This window comes from Hemitrygon akajei, chromosome 31 (assembly GCF_048418815.1).
Source record: "Hemitrygon akajei chromosome 31, sHemAka1.3, whole genome shotgun sequence".
Classification (NCBI taxonomy): Eukaryota; Metazoa; Chordata; class Chondrichthyes; order Myliobatiformes; family Dasyatidae; genus Hemitrygon; species Hemitrygon akajei.
Window position 1 is genome coordinate 19203807 of NC_133154.1, and position 14530 is coordinate 19218336.

The window sequence follows — 14530 nt, forward strand, 5'->3', positions numbered from 1 at the left end:
AGAAACAATCCAACACATCACAGGATCCTGCAGCGGTTTAAATCAATCTGATTACTTACACAGGCAGAATCAGGTAGCAAACTTCATTCACTAAAATCTTGCTTTACGATACAAACTCATAAAAGACACCATACTTTGCTATGAATACATGCCTGATGCCATTTTAGAGTCAGAGTCCACAAAATTATATTACAACCAATCCATTGCTACAGATAGGGCAATCCATTATAATTGTCCGGATGTCATATTACAGGTTAAACAAGGAAGAACATGTTACTTAATAGGTCTAGCCATTCCAAACACACACAACACTTCATTATGTCTGATCCAACTTTCTTCTCGGTCCCAATCTCCTGCCTTCTCCCTGTATTCCTACATTCCTACCTGTGGCCATTAAACTTTACAACTCCTCCCTCAGAGTGTCAGACACCCTGTGCCAATAGGCTGGTCCTGGACTAATTTCCACTTGTCATGATTAACTTATTATTTAATTATTTATGGTTTTATTTTGCTATATTTCTTCACTATTCTTGGTTGGTGCGGCTGTAACGAAACCCAATTTCCCTCGGGATCAATAAAGTATGTCTGTCTGTCTGTCTGTCTGTATCCGTTCATGCCTTGACTAATCAAAAATCTGTGAACCTCTGCCTTAAATATACATAAAGACTTGGTCTCCACAGCTGCCTGTGGCAACGAATTCCACAGATTCACTACACATTGGCTGAAGAAATTCCTCTTCATCTCTATTCTGAAAGGATGCTCTCAATTCTGAGGCTGTGTCCTCTGGTCTTAGACTCTCCCACCATGGGAAACATCCTCTCCACATCCACTCTATCAAGGTCTTTCACCATTCGATAGGTTTCAACGAGGTCACCCCTCATTCTTCTGAATTCTAGTGGACACAGACCCAGAGCCATCAAATGCTCTTCAGATGGCAAGCTGTTCAATCCTGGAAACATTTTCCAAATTGAAGCAGTGTCATGAGTGGAAACGGGAGTGAAGAGAGCATTTGGTATGCTTGCCTTCATGGTTGGGATGTTATTGGCAACACCTTATTTGGAATATATTATACAGTTGTGGTCAACATACTATAGGGAGAATGTGGTAGCATTAGGGAGTGCAGAAGCCATTCACCTAGAATGGAGGACTATTGTCACAAGGAAAGATTGGATAGGCTGGGTTTAATCTCACTCCAACCTAGGAGGCTGAGGAGTAACCTTATAGAGGTTTATAAAATACAAAGGGAATAGTTAGAGAAGAGATTCAGATTTTTTTAATGCAGGGCAGGGAGTCTAGAATTGGAGGCCATGGGTTTAAGGTGAGAGGGGAGAACTTTAAAGACCTGAGGCCTAAGTTTATCCACACAGAGTGGAACATGTTACCAGAGGCAGATGCATTTACATCTCAAAAGCTTTTGGATGTCTTTGGGATATGGGGCATCCAGGAAAACTCACGCAGTCTCGGAGAGAATGTTCAGAGTGGGAACGGCACAGGAAGTCACGGACCTGATGAGGGCTGTGGGATTAGTGTAGGTGGGGACCACAGTCGGCATGGGTGAAGGAGACTGGAAGGGCCTGTTTCTACATTATGCAATTTTATGACCTTAAGTTCTTCCTTACATAACGACTAGTGGTTTACCATTGATTCCCCACAACTGCACTCAGATGATGTCAGGTAATTCATATATTATGAATGAAGACTACAGAACATTACAGATGACACAAGAACTGGTGGAGCTTTAGATAGATTAGAAGGTTGTCTAAGGATACAGAGGAAGGTAGATTAATCGGAAAGTTGGGCAGAGAGGTAGCAGATGGAATTAATCCAGACCTGTGCAGGAAGTCAAATTCTGGTAGAACATACAGAGTTGATGGCAGGGATCTTCAAGAGTGTTGAATTACAAAGGGACTTTGGGGTACAAATCCACAGCTCCCTGAAAGTGGTGACACAATTTTAATTCAAAGCTCCCCTCCCCTGGGTGAAAGACTCCTATATATGTCTTTTGAGGAGATTTGGTACGCCACCAAAGACTGCAGCACATTTCTGCAGATGTACCGTGGAGAGCATTCTGACTGGTTGTATCACTGTCCGGAATGGAGGGGCCACTGCACAGGATCGGAAAAAGCTGCAGAAAGTTGTAAACCCAGCCAGCTCCATCATCGAGGACATCTTCAAAAGGCAATGCCTCAGAAAGATGGCTTCCATCATCCTCCCATCCTGCGCACGGACTGTTTGATCTGCTTCCGTCTGGTAGGCGCTTCAGATCCCTCCAGACTAAGACTAATAGGCACTGGAGAAGTTTTTTCCCTACTGCGGTCACTTTGCTGAACAGTTAACTGTCGGTTAACTGTCGGCTAACTATTACTTGGATTGCACTACCTGTATGTATAATCTATATTTTCATTTATATTTATCATTATTATTGTTATGAGCAGAGAGACAACATCTGCCGGAAGTAAATTCCTTGTATGTACATAGGTACTTGGCGATTAAAGTCTGATTCTGATTCTGATTAAGGACGCCCACCAAACAGGACTTGTCCTCTTCTCATTGCTACCATCAAGGGGGAGGTAGAGGAGCCTGAGGACACACACTCAACGTTGTAAGAACAGCTTCTTGCCCTCCACCATCACATTCCTGGACAGTCCATGGGCACTACCTCACTATCCTGCTCTCTCTTTGCAAACTTAATTATTCCCAATATATTTCTTATTGCAACAAATTTCACAACATGCCAGTGTGTCAGTGACAGTAAGTCAAATTCTGCTTCTGAGGAGACAACAATGTTTCAGGCCAGTTAATACATCAGGTTAACTCTGTTTTCTACAGATTCGGCATAAACTGCTAGTTCCATCACATTTTCCTCTCTCACCTTATCTTCTTACCTGCCCATCACCTCCCTCGATGTTCCTCCTCCTTCCCTTTCTTCCATGGCCTTCTACCCTTCTCCAGCCCTGTATCTCTTTCACCAATCAACTTCATCCCTCCCCCTCCTCCTGGTTTCACCTACCACCTTGTGTTTCTTCCTCCCCACTCCTTACCTTCTAACTCTGACTCCTCATTTTTTTTTCTCCGGTCCTGATGAAGGGTCTCAGCCTGAAACATCAACGGTTTACTCTTTTCCATCGATGCTGCCTGACCTCCGAGTTCCTCCAGCATTTAGTGTGTGTGCTGCTTGGATCTCCAGCATCTGCAGATTTTTTTCTTGTTTGTGTTTATTTCCCATACGACGTTCCCATTTGAACCCCAAACGACGGGACATAGTTATGAGAGCAGTGATTTAGAATCGGGGTGGGTAGGAACTTCCCACCGGGATGGGGGGGTGGTGGCGAATCTCTGGAGTTCTCTATGCCAGAGGCTAGTAGAGGTGAGATTGCTGTGAGTGTTCAGAGAGATTTTTAGAAAGATCGGGGAATCAAAGGTGACACAGAAGAGGAGGTGAGTCCTGGGGCAGAGCAGCCGTGACCCAAAGTGGGGCAGGTTTGAGCGGCCGAGTGGCCCACTCCTGCTCCCAGTTCTGGTGGGCCGATGCAGGAATGTTTCTATAGGGATGGGTTCAGGTGAGTTTATTGTCAAGTCCACAAGTGCCACTAGATACAGAAACAATGACAAATGTGTTTATAGCAGCATTACATGCATGAAGTTGCAGATAACACGCAGAGTATAAATAATACACAAATTGTACATAAATTATTCAAGATAGTGCTAGAGGATGTGGATTTATTACAAATTGCTTTCTGCTCATCCACTCATTATTGCGATTATAACCATTCTATTCCTTTAAATCTAAATGCAATCTCTCTAAGGCAATCTGATAGTGCTTTTCACTTCTGTTACCTCAGAGCTCTGCTGTGCTGAAATGATCTGAATAAGTGGCATGCGAAGCAAAGCTTTTCACTGTAGTTTCAGCACAGATGACAATTTACCAGTCAAATTTACTAGTCATTTACCAGGACATCTTCAAGGAGCGGTGCCTCAGAAAGGCGGCGTCCATCATTAAGGACCCCCACCAACCAGAATGTGCCCTGTTCTTAGGAAGAGGTAACGGAGCTTGAAGGCACACACTCCATGATTCAGAAACAGCTTCTTCCCCTCTCCCATCTGGACAATGGACACACGTAAACTACCTCACTACTTTTTTATTTCCGATTTCTTTTGCACTACTTATTTAGTTTTACTTAACAGTTTTGGCGCGTGGCCTAGCGGATAAGGCATCGGTCTAGTGATCTGAAGGTGACTGGTTCGAGCCTCAGCTGAGACAGCGTGTTGTGTCCTCGAGCAAGGCACTTAACAACACATTGCTCTGCGACGACACTGGTGCCAAGCTGCTTGGGTCCTAGTGCCCTTCCCTTGGACAACATCAGTGGCATGGAGAGGGGAAGGCTTGCAGCATGGACAACTGCTGGTCTCCCATACAACCCTGCCCAGGCCTGTGCCCTGGAAACCTTCCAGGGTGCAAATCCATGGTCTCACGAGACTAACGGATGCCAATAATTTAATTTAACTGTTTAATACACTTACTGTAGTTGACAAGATTTTTTCCTTCTCTATTACCGTGGATGGCGTTGTGCTGCCGACGGAAAGACAACAAACTTCACGGCGTATGCCGGTGATGTTAAACCTGATTCTGAAAATGGTGACAAAACAAGACCAAAGGCCCAATCAGAGACAAGTCCATTGTAGAGCAAGAGATGGCCCGTAGGTTTCTGCAGCCGAGGCAGAGTTACGGTTGTGCAGGGCAGTTCATGGACCCATTGGTTTCAAACTGACGTACACAACAATAATGCTGCCTCAGCATTAGACTTCCCCCGGGACCTGTTGTGTGGGACTTCCAGCCTGGTGGTAGCGGTGGGAAGAGGCACGGCTTTGCTGGCAAGAGCCCTTGATAATGGCTGCAGCTTTAATTGAGGCAGTGCCTTCGGTAGATGCTGTCGGAGATGGGGGTGGCTGTTCCCGTGATGGGCGAGGCTGTGTCCGCTACTCCCCGCAGCCTCTTGCGCCCCTGGGCTGTCCCAGGCCACGACGCAACCAGTAAGGATACTTTCCCCAATGTGTGCGTAAACGTTTGTTGGAGCATTTGGTGATTATCGAGTCATCGGGATCTACAGAAACTGGCCTTTAACCCCATCTAATCCATGCCAACCTGCTTTCTGCCTCGTCCCATTTTCCCACGCGCAGACCATAGACCTTCACACCTCTTTCACCCACTTACCCATCCAATGGGTAAAATGGCTGACCACAGGGAAATCCTGTTGGTTGTGGCAGGTGGAGCAAAGATGCTCAATGAAATGGTTCCCCCATCTAGGGCAAGTCTCGACGTCCAGGTGGACTGCTCCTGCTCCTATTTCTTATGTTCTTAGGTCCCACTGCTGTAGAGGAGGCCACATCCGGAGCACCGGCTGCAGTAGGTGACCCCAATGGACTCACAAGGACCTTAGTCAGAAGGTCTGTTTGGGGCCCTGAATGGTAGCGAGGGAGGAAGTGAAGGGGAGATGCAGCACTTGACCCGCTTGCAGGGGTCAGCGAGAGGAGGGATATCAGTGGGTAGGGATGACCGGACAAAGGAGTCACAGAGAGAGTGATCCCTGCAGAAAGTGAAGAGTGGGAGCAAGGAAAGATGTGGTTAGTGGTAGGATCCTGTTGAAGATGGAGCAAATTATGGAGAACGTTGCAGTGCACGTGGAGGTTCATGGCGTGGTGGGTAAGGACAAGGGGAACTCTATCCAGTTGTGGTGGTGGGGTGATCAGATGAGGTTGAACATCCAGAAAATGGAGGAGAGACAGCTGATGGCAGCATCAATGATAGAGGAAGGGCAACTTCAATCTTTGAAGAAGGAAGACACAGCAGATGTTCTAGAATGGAAAACCACACCCTGAGAAAACGTGGTGGAAATGGAGGAGCTGATGTCAAGGAATGGATGCTGACACCCATCTTGTAAAGACACTGTCCAGAAAGAGGAAATGATGAACCACTTCTGTACGGGGTTGGAGGTTTTGATGTCATTGTCACCGTTTTTTTTGCGAGGGAGGGATTTGGGGGGTTTTGGGCTTGATGTTCCAGCTGCTGTTTTCTTTTTTTTTTATTAGTTTTTTTATACATTTTCTACATAGCTACAGATAAAAAAAACCCCGGATCAAAATGAAGAACATTGATACAGTGCAAAAATAAACATACAATAATAATATGATACAAAGAAAGATAATTGAGAAAGCACCCAAATTGAAGACATGTAAAATTAGTATCCTCCCCAAGCCCCACAACAAAAAAAAAGCTCCAGACCAACCACAACACAATATAGAGAATGTAAATCAGGACAATCAAACCCCCAAAACTGTAAATACACTTAGCAACAGAAGATATTAATGCCTACTACAAAAAAAAAAGAAGCTGAAAGCAAGGGACCAAAAAAAAAACCTTAGTTAAGAGGAAGGTTATGAAAGTACTCAATAAAAGGTCCCCAGACCTTATGGAACTTTAAATCCGAATTAAGGACTGAATAATGAATTTTTTCAAGGTCTAAGCAGGCCATAATATCGTTAAGCCATTGAGCATGTGTGGGCGGGGCAACATCCCTCCATCTAAGGAGGATTAGACGTCTAGCCAGGAGAGAGGCAAAAGATAATATTCGACACTTAGTCGAACTCAGATGTAAATCTGTCTCACCCCAGAAACCGAACAAAGCAATTAAAGGGTTAGGTTCTAGGTGGTGATTCAGAATATACGATAACGTTGTGAAGACATCTTTCCAAAATTTCTCCAAGCTAGGACAAAGCCAGTACATATGAATGAGAGAGGCCTCGCCCCTTTTGCATTTATCACAAAGTGGACTGATGTTAGGGTAAAACCGAGATAATTTGGATTTAGACATATGGGCTCTATGAACAATCTTAAACTGTAAAAGGCAATGGCGAGCACAAAGAGAGGTTGAGTTAACCGATTTGAGAATCGAGTCCCAAGTCTCATCGGGTAAGGAGGTATTTAAATCATGCTCCCATGCCATTTTAATTTTATCCACAGGGGCATGTCGTAGGGCTGCTAATTTATCACGAATAAATGATATTAAACCTTTACCTAGTGGATTAATAGAAAGAAATAAGTCCATAACATTTTCTCAGGCATTTCAGGGAAGTTAGGGATTAAAGGAGTAATAAAGTGTCTAATTTGGAGATATCTAAAAAAATGAGCATTAGGCAGATTGAATTTAGCAGAGTTGAAAATTTAGTTGAAAAGAGGCGAAGCGATTATCAATAAAAAGATCTTCAAAATGTCTAATGCCCTTCCTATACCAATCATGGAAGGCTGAGTCATACGTAATAGGTAAAAAAAGGTGATTATGTAAGATAGGGCTAGAAAAGGAAAAACCATGGAACCCATAAAATTTCCTAAACTGAGCCCATATACGCAAAGTGTGTCTGACAAGAGGATTAACTATTAATCTGGACAAACTACTAGGGAGTACAGAGCCGAGAAGTGCAGAGATAGATAATTCTTTAGTGGAACTCAACTCCATTGCCACCCAATTAGGGCACTCGGGTTGGCCATGGAAAAAAGACCAAAAGGTAGCACAACGTATATTGGCTGCCCAATAATATAAACGAAAGTTAGGTAAAGCCATGCCACCCTCTTTTTTAGATTTTTGGAGATAAACTTTGTTAATTCTAGAGCGCTTATTCTTCCACAGATATGACAAAATAATAGAGTCTAAGGAATCAAAAAAAGATTTAGGAATAAAAATTGGGATTGATTGAAATAGATATAAACCAGCTGCTGTTTTCAATGTGAGTGATTTGTTAGCTTTTGTGTGAGGAAGAGGTGGACATTTGGTGTCTGCAAGTTTTGTTTCTTTTTCATGTGGGGAGGGGGTTGATGTCTTTTCTATTTTGCTATATTTCATGGCTATCTGGAGAAGGTGAATATGGGAGGTGTATTATACATGCAGACTTTGACTGTAACATGAACCTTTTAGGAAAATCTGTCAAGAATAATCATGGTCATGAATCCAGGATCACCTACTTCATACGACATGGCACAGAATGATGATTATTTTAAGTGAGGAAGGGGTTAACAGAGTTATTGATATCTTTCCTGTAGGACTGGGATTTGTTCTGTTAGGCAGGGCCAGCATTGATTTGCTTAAGCACGCTGGGATTGGTTGAGTTGATTGATGAGAGACTGGACAGGCCTGGGATTTGATTGGATAGATTGAGTTGGGTAATTGATCCATTTTGCCTTGACTAGGCTGCACTGAATGGCTGCCTTAGATTGGAATTGGCTGGCTGGACTAAACTCGATTGGGATTGGCTGGCCGGACTAAACTCGATTGGGATTGGCTGGCCGGACTAAACTCGATTGGGATTGGCTGGACGAGGCTGAATTGGGATTTGCTGAGTTGAGATGATCTAACTAACTTCCCTTTGGGGTGAACAAGTTCAAGGATTGGCAGGGAATTGGTTCCCAGCTTCCCAGGAATAATAAATGTTTATTATTCCATCAAACATCGCTGAACCTGGTTAACCAGTCCCCGGCACCAGCGGTGTTGCCACATCTGGATTCTACAATGTTGTTTTCATCGCCTGTAAGTCTCCGGCTGGATGCTGACACACACACACACACACACACACACAAAGGTAATGGTCAAGATTAAAGCCACTCTTGGGGACATTTTCCTCTTCCCTCTGGAGACTTTTATACCACAATTCTACAGACCGAGCCCTGCTGTGGTTGGACCAGAAGAGGCCCAAGTGGTTTTAAAGCCAGGGAAGGGCTACACTTTTTTTTTATTAAACAAAATATACTTTATTCAAAAATAAAATTATGTACAATAAACCATTCAATGACTCTCAGTCCTTTACAACTGTTTCCATTGCTGTCTTTACATTCCCACACTTTTGCCACCCAGGTGACACTCTGTTACTTCATATTTACATACCCTTGTTGAGGGGTATACACCCCGCACCCTGCCCCTCAACTCCCGCGGGAGAAGAACCCTAGACTGTGGTCCTTCCCCACCGGGCCCTTGCGGTGGCTGCACCGAGTTTGAGTGCGTCCCTCAGCACGTACTCCTGCAGCCGAAAATGTGCCAGTCGGCAGCATTCCCTCACGGACATCTCCATGTGCTGGTAGACCATCAAGTTTCGGGCCGACCAAAGAGCGTCTTTGACCGGTGCCAGCAGCACCGGATGTTGGTCTCGGTGTGCGTCCCCGGGAACAGCCCGTAGATCAGACAGTCCTCTGTCACGCAGCTGCTGGGGATGAACCTCGACACTGCCCCTTCCATCCTCCTCCGCGAACCCAGAGTGTGCAACGAAGTGGGTCACCGACTCCTCCTCACTGCAGTCCTCCCGTGGGCAGAGGGGTGTGGAGACGATGTTCCGGGTGTACAGGAGGGATCTGGGAGGGCCCCTCTCACCGCCAGCCAGGCGAGGTCTTGGTGCCTGTTGGTGAGGTCTGGCGATGAGGCATTTTGCCAGATGAACTGGACAGTCTGCTCAGGGAACCACCCCACTGTGTCCATCAGGTCCTTCTCCTGCAGTGCCTGCAGGACCTTATGTGCTGACCACTGCCTGATGGCCCTGTGGTCAAAGGCATTGACCTGAAAGAACTTCTCTACGAAGGACAGGTATGGCGGCAACGACCAGCTGACAGGGGTGTTGCACGGGAAAAGGGCCAGACCCATCCTTCGTAGCCAGGGCGACAGGTAGAACCTGGGCACATAGTGATACTTGGTGCCCACGTACCTGGGATCCACACACAACCTGATGCAGCCACACACGAAGCTGGCTATCAGGGTGAGGGCAACATTGGGGACGTTTTTGCCCCCGTTGTCCAGGGACTCGTGCATGGTGGTCCGTCTGTCCCGCTCCATCTTGGATCCCCAGACGAATCTGAAGACGGCTAGGGTGATTTCCAAGCTGAAGGAGTGGGGGACTGGCCACACCTGCGCCAAGTACAGCAGCCAAGAGCACCTCACACCTGATGACCAGGTTCTTGCCCGTTATCGATAGGGAGCGCCCTCCCCACAGACCCAGTTTCTGTTTGACCTTGGCAGTCCGCTCCTGCCAGTTCTTGTTGCACGCCTCGGCCCCTCCGAACCAGATCCCCAATACCCTCAGGTGATCAGCCCTGATGGTGAAGGGGACGCTGGATCGGTCGGGCCTGTTGCTGAAGAACATGGCTTCGCTCTCCGTGTGATTGACCCTGGCCCCCCGACGCCTGCTCAAACTGTTCACAGATGCCGATCAGCCTGCGAACTGACCTCGGATCAGAGCAGAAGACGGTCGCCCATGTACTGGGAGGTTTTGACTTGAGTCCCTCCGCTGCCTGGCAGAGTCACCCCTCTTCTGCCCTCATCCCTCCTGATGGATTCTATACAGCACGCAGAGGGGAGTGGACTAACAGTGCCATATCTGGCGGTTGTGAAGAGAGACTGGATAAAACTGGGTTTATTTTCACTTGGAAGAGAAAATCTGCAGATGCTGGAAATCCAAGCAACACCCACTGGAGGAACTCAGCAGGCCGGGCAAAAGAGAGAACAGTCGGCGACCCTTCCCCAGGGTCCTGCTGAGATCCTCCAGCATTTTGTGTGTGTTGCTTATAAAGCCCTGAGCGGCACAGAGAAGTTCCCCACAGCAGAAAGGACCAGAACTAGAGGGTGCAGTTTTAAGGTGAGAGGGGTAAAGTTTAAAGGAGACGCGAGAGGACGGTGAATCAGCTCGGGGGTGGGGAGAAAGGCGGTCCGCTGATCTGAATTGCTGCCCAGCAGCGAGGCCGGCGACCTGGGGGGACGGGACTCCCCAGCACCGGAGCGGATTCCCCAACCTCGTGGCAAACCCACAGGCGGGCTTCTTTCATTTTCACGTTTTTAAACCATTTATTCATTTGTGTTTTTTCGTTGAATCCTGCAGTTTGAATGGGAGTTGAGTTCAGCCTCTTTCTCACTGACCCCTCAGATTCAGGGAGAACGTCCATCGAAACACACAGAGAAACGGCCGCGTGTCACCGCACACTCCGGCGCCAACGCAACATGCCCACGAAGCCCAGCAGAGAACAACACACAATAAGCAATAAATTAACAGCAGCAAATCACACCCTCCTTCCCAGCCACACGCACGGCCTGTCCTCCAGGCTCCAGCGTTTGCTCCTCCACTTCTGAGCTTCAGTGGCGACCTCCACTCTAGCTGTTGACGGGACCCCAGTCTCCACTCTTACCTCCTGTTTGCACAGACATCCCATCCCGGGGCAGCCCGACACCCACCGGTGTCCGCCATCATCCTCACGTCTCACTGGCCTTTGAAGGGAGAATGGACTCCGGAAATTCTTCATTCCCATGCCCACGTTGCTGGCTTTCAAACGCAGAGCGAAGGCCGAGACTCCGATTGCACCCCAGTCCCTAAACCCCGATCTGATCTCTCACTCACCCACATCCCTGCCCCCGAACTCAAACTGACCCGTAACTCCCCCTCGCTGTCCCCCGAAACCAGCCCTACAAACCGACCAAGTTGGAGACTCCGGAACGGGAGACTCGACGGGTCGGGATTCCTGCTGCTTATGTGGGGTTTCGCGCATCGTGCGCGGTCCTGGTCCCCTCCCCCGCCGAAGGAACGAGAGGCTTGTTATGGAGGTGCAGCTGAAGTTTATCAGACTGGTTCCAGGGTCGGTGGAGGGGAGATCAAGCTGGCTGCTGACTGTTTGGGTCGGATTTCCCCGGAGTTTAGGAAAGCAAGGGGTAACATATTAAAAGATGCAAGATCTGCAGGAGGCTGATGCTGGGGCGTTCCCACCAGTGGGAGAGTCCAGAGCCATGGGACAAAGGGGCTGGACATTAAAACAGAGAAATGGATAAATTCCTTGGGGGTGGGTGCATCTCCGGAGTTCTCTGGGAGTTCTCTGGCCCTGAGGGTGAAGCCAGCACAGATCACATTGACTGGTGGGGTAAACCTGAGGGGCTGAGCGGCCTCCTCCTGCTGTCCTGTGACTGGGGCACCTCTGACTGGAACGTACTGATGAAGATATGTTGGCTTGAACAGTAATCTCAATGAGACGGCCTCTCCTGTTCCCCACCTCTCTCTAACCCGCTGAGCATTTCCAGTACCTGTGCTTTGATTACACAGTACTGTGCAAAAGCCTTAGGCACATATATAGGGTACCCAAGACTCTTACACAGTACTGTAGTAATTGTATCCTTTGCACTGTATAGCTGCCCAAAAAAAAAATCATATGTGAGTGATGATAAACCTGATTCTGATACAGATCTCTATCGTGGACTGAGAGTGGGAAGGGGGTAGGGAGAGGGGTATCATGGCTGGAAAAAAGGGGAGAGGGGAGGGAGCAGGAAGCACCAGAGACATTCTGTAATGATCAATAGACCAATTGCTTGAAATCAGATGACTTTGCCTGGTATCTCAGGGCTGGGTGTGTCTGCACCTATGTCACCCACCACCCCTGGCATTCCTTCTCTGCCACCTGTCCCGGACCCCTCCCGCGCTGCTCACTCTTGCCAGTCCCAACATCCTTTACTCCCGCCAGCTTTACAAACTCCCTCTCCGCTCCACATTAACACAGCGCTGTGCAAGTGTCTCGGGTGCCTGAGCTCTGGATATGTATCTAAGATTTTTGCACAGTACTGTGTTTGCACGTTTCTAAGCAACACGCGGTGGTCCAGACCAGCGAGCACCAGCCCGCTCTGTGGCTGGAAGAGTGCGCCCTGTGCCGATCGCAGCTCCGGCGTTTTACTGAGGGTTGCCAGAGTGAGGTGTCGTTCCAGTACGTGGCCAGCCCCGGAGGGTGCAGTCCACGGTTAACGACGGCGGTCCGAGCTCTGTGTAAAGTGGTGTGAGCGTTACTGGGCCCAGGATGCTGGAGCTCCGGGCTCCGGTCTGACTGTGAGAACTTGCAAGGTTACTACGGAGGCCGGTGTCTGCACATCAACAGGACCCTGTTAGACTGAGACGCAGTCACGCACTCCTGTCACCCTCAGTCTGCGATTCACACACTAGGGGGCACGGGGTTCAGGTGAGAGGTGGCCGATTCGGTACAAACTAGAGAGGAACTTTACTCATTTTCAGAGATACAAGACGCTGCAGATGGTGGAACCTGGAGCAACACAAGAGGCGCTAGCGGAGGTTGCCAAGCTGGGGTCCACGGACCCCGTGGTATAATAAAGGTTGGGAAATCCTGGCTGAGGAACTCAGTGGGCCGAGGGGAAACAGCCAGCTTACATTTCGGGTGAAGACCTTTATTGCTTCACACTCATCAGTCTGTATCAGCCAGTGGAAGCGGATGAGGCAGGTCCGTGGCCGATATTTAATTGGGCAGGTGGAACAGATAGAGATTCCTTCAGAGCAGGGGGTTCAAAACTTTTAAAAATGATAGGGAAACACCAGACAGGATCGTGTGAGGATTGTCAGGGAGAGCAGTCAATAGAATATGTAATTCTGAGTTGCAGGAAGTATGGGATACAGAGAGATGATGAGAATTAATCTAATGGAATTGGGGGTGCAGGAATTCACATTCTAAGGGTTACTGGGCATGGGTGCGAGGGCACAGGTCAGGGTACTTTTAGCTTTCTTAAGGGGTACAGGTTTTTTTTTAAGGATATGACGGATAAGCAGGAATAGGGTGCTAGGATGGCCAACAATGGGAGGATAAAGTGTAGGTTAGGGTATATCTGTGTGTGTGATTGGGTGAAGGGATTTAGAATGCCAGTCTATTGCACACTCCGGAGCAGAAGGTGGCGGTACTGCACCATTAAGCTGGGGTGGGGGGTGGTGGCAGTGGAGGAGGAGGAGGAGGAAAACGAGGATGTAGAAGAACTTTTTATGCCACGGACCAATACCATTAATCAGGGGTTCTGCCGATCACAGATTGGGAACCCCGTGTTAGGTAGATATGGGCCAAACGAGATAGACTTAAATCACTTGGGTCAATGGGCCTGTTTCTGTGCCGTATGACTCTGTTAGGGAGATTCACAACCCCACTTTATTGCTATGTTACACTAATGATGCTTCTACATCTCCATTTTGAACAAAAGCCAGGCTGACTTGAATCACAGGAAGTTTACGCCGGCAGCTCACTTGGAGGCTGTAGATCACAAATGGGCCGAAGGGCCTGTATGTATCTGTGCTGGAGCTCTGCGCCTCTGGTGGGGAGCAGGCCTGCAAGGCCAGATCAATACACACAAAACGCTGGAGGGTCTTCAGCGGGTTAGGGAGCACCTACGGAGAAGAATAAACAGTTGACGTTTCGGGCCGAGACCCTTCACGAAGACATGGGGTCTCGGCCCGAAACGTCAACTGTTTATCCTTCTCCCTGACCTGCTGAGCTCCTGAACAGTTTGTACGTGTTGTTTTGGAATTTCAGGCATCAGCAGCATCTCTCGTCGTTGCTGAGGGGCAAGACGCCCATCTCCTGGTGTTGACCTTCTTGCCAATCTCTTGGGCAGCGGGCAGCCATCTCCCAAATTACCCGAAGCAAGGAAGCTGACATTCCCAGTGCAGAGGACCAGTAATTTCATTCACCACAAAGGAACTC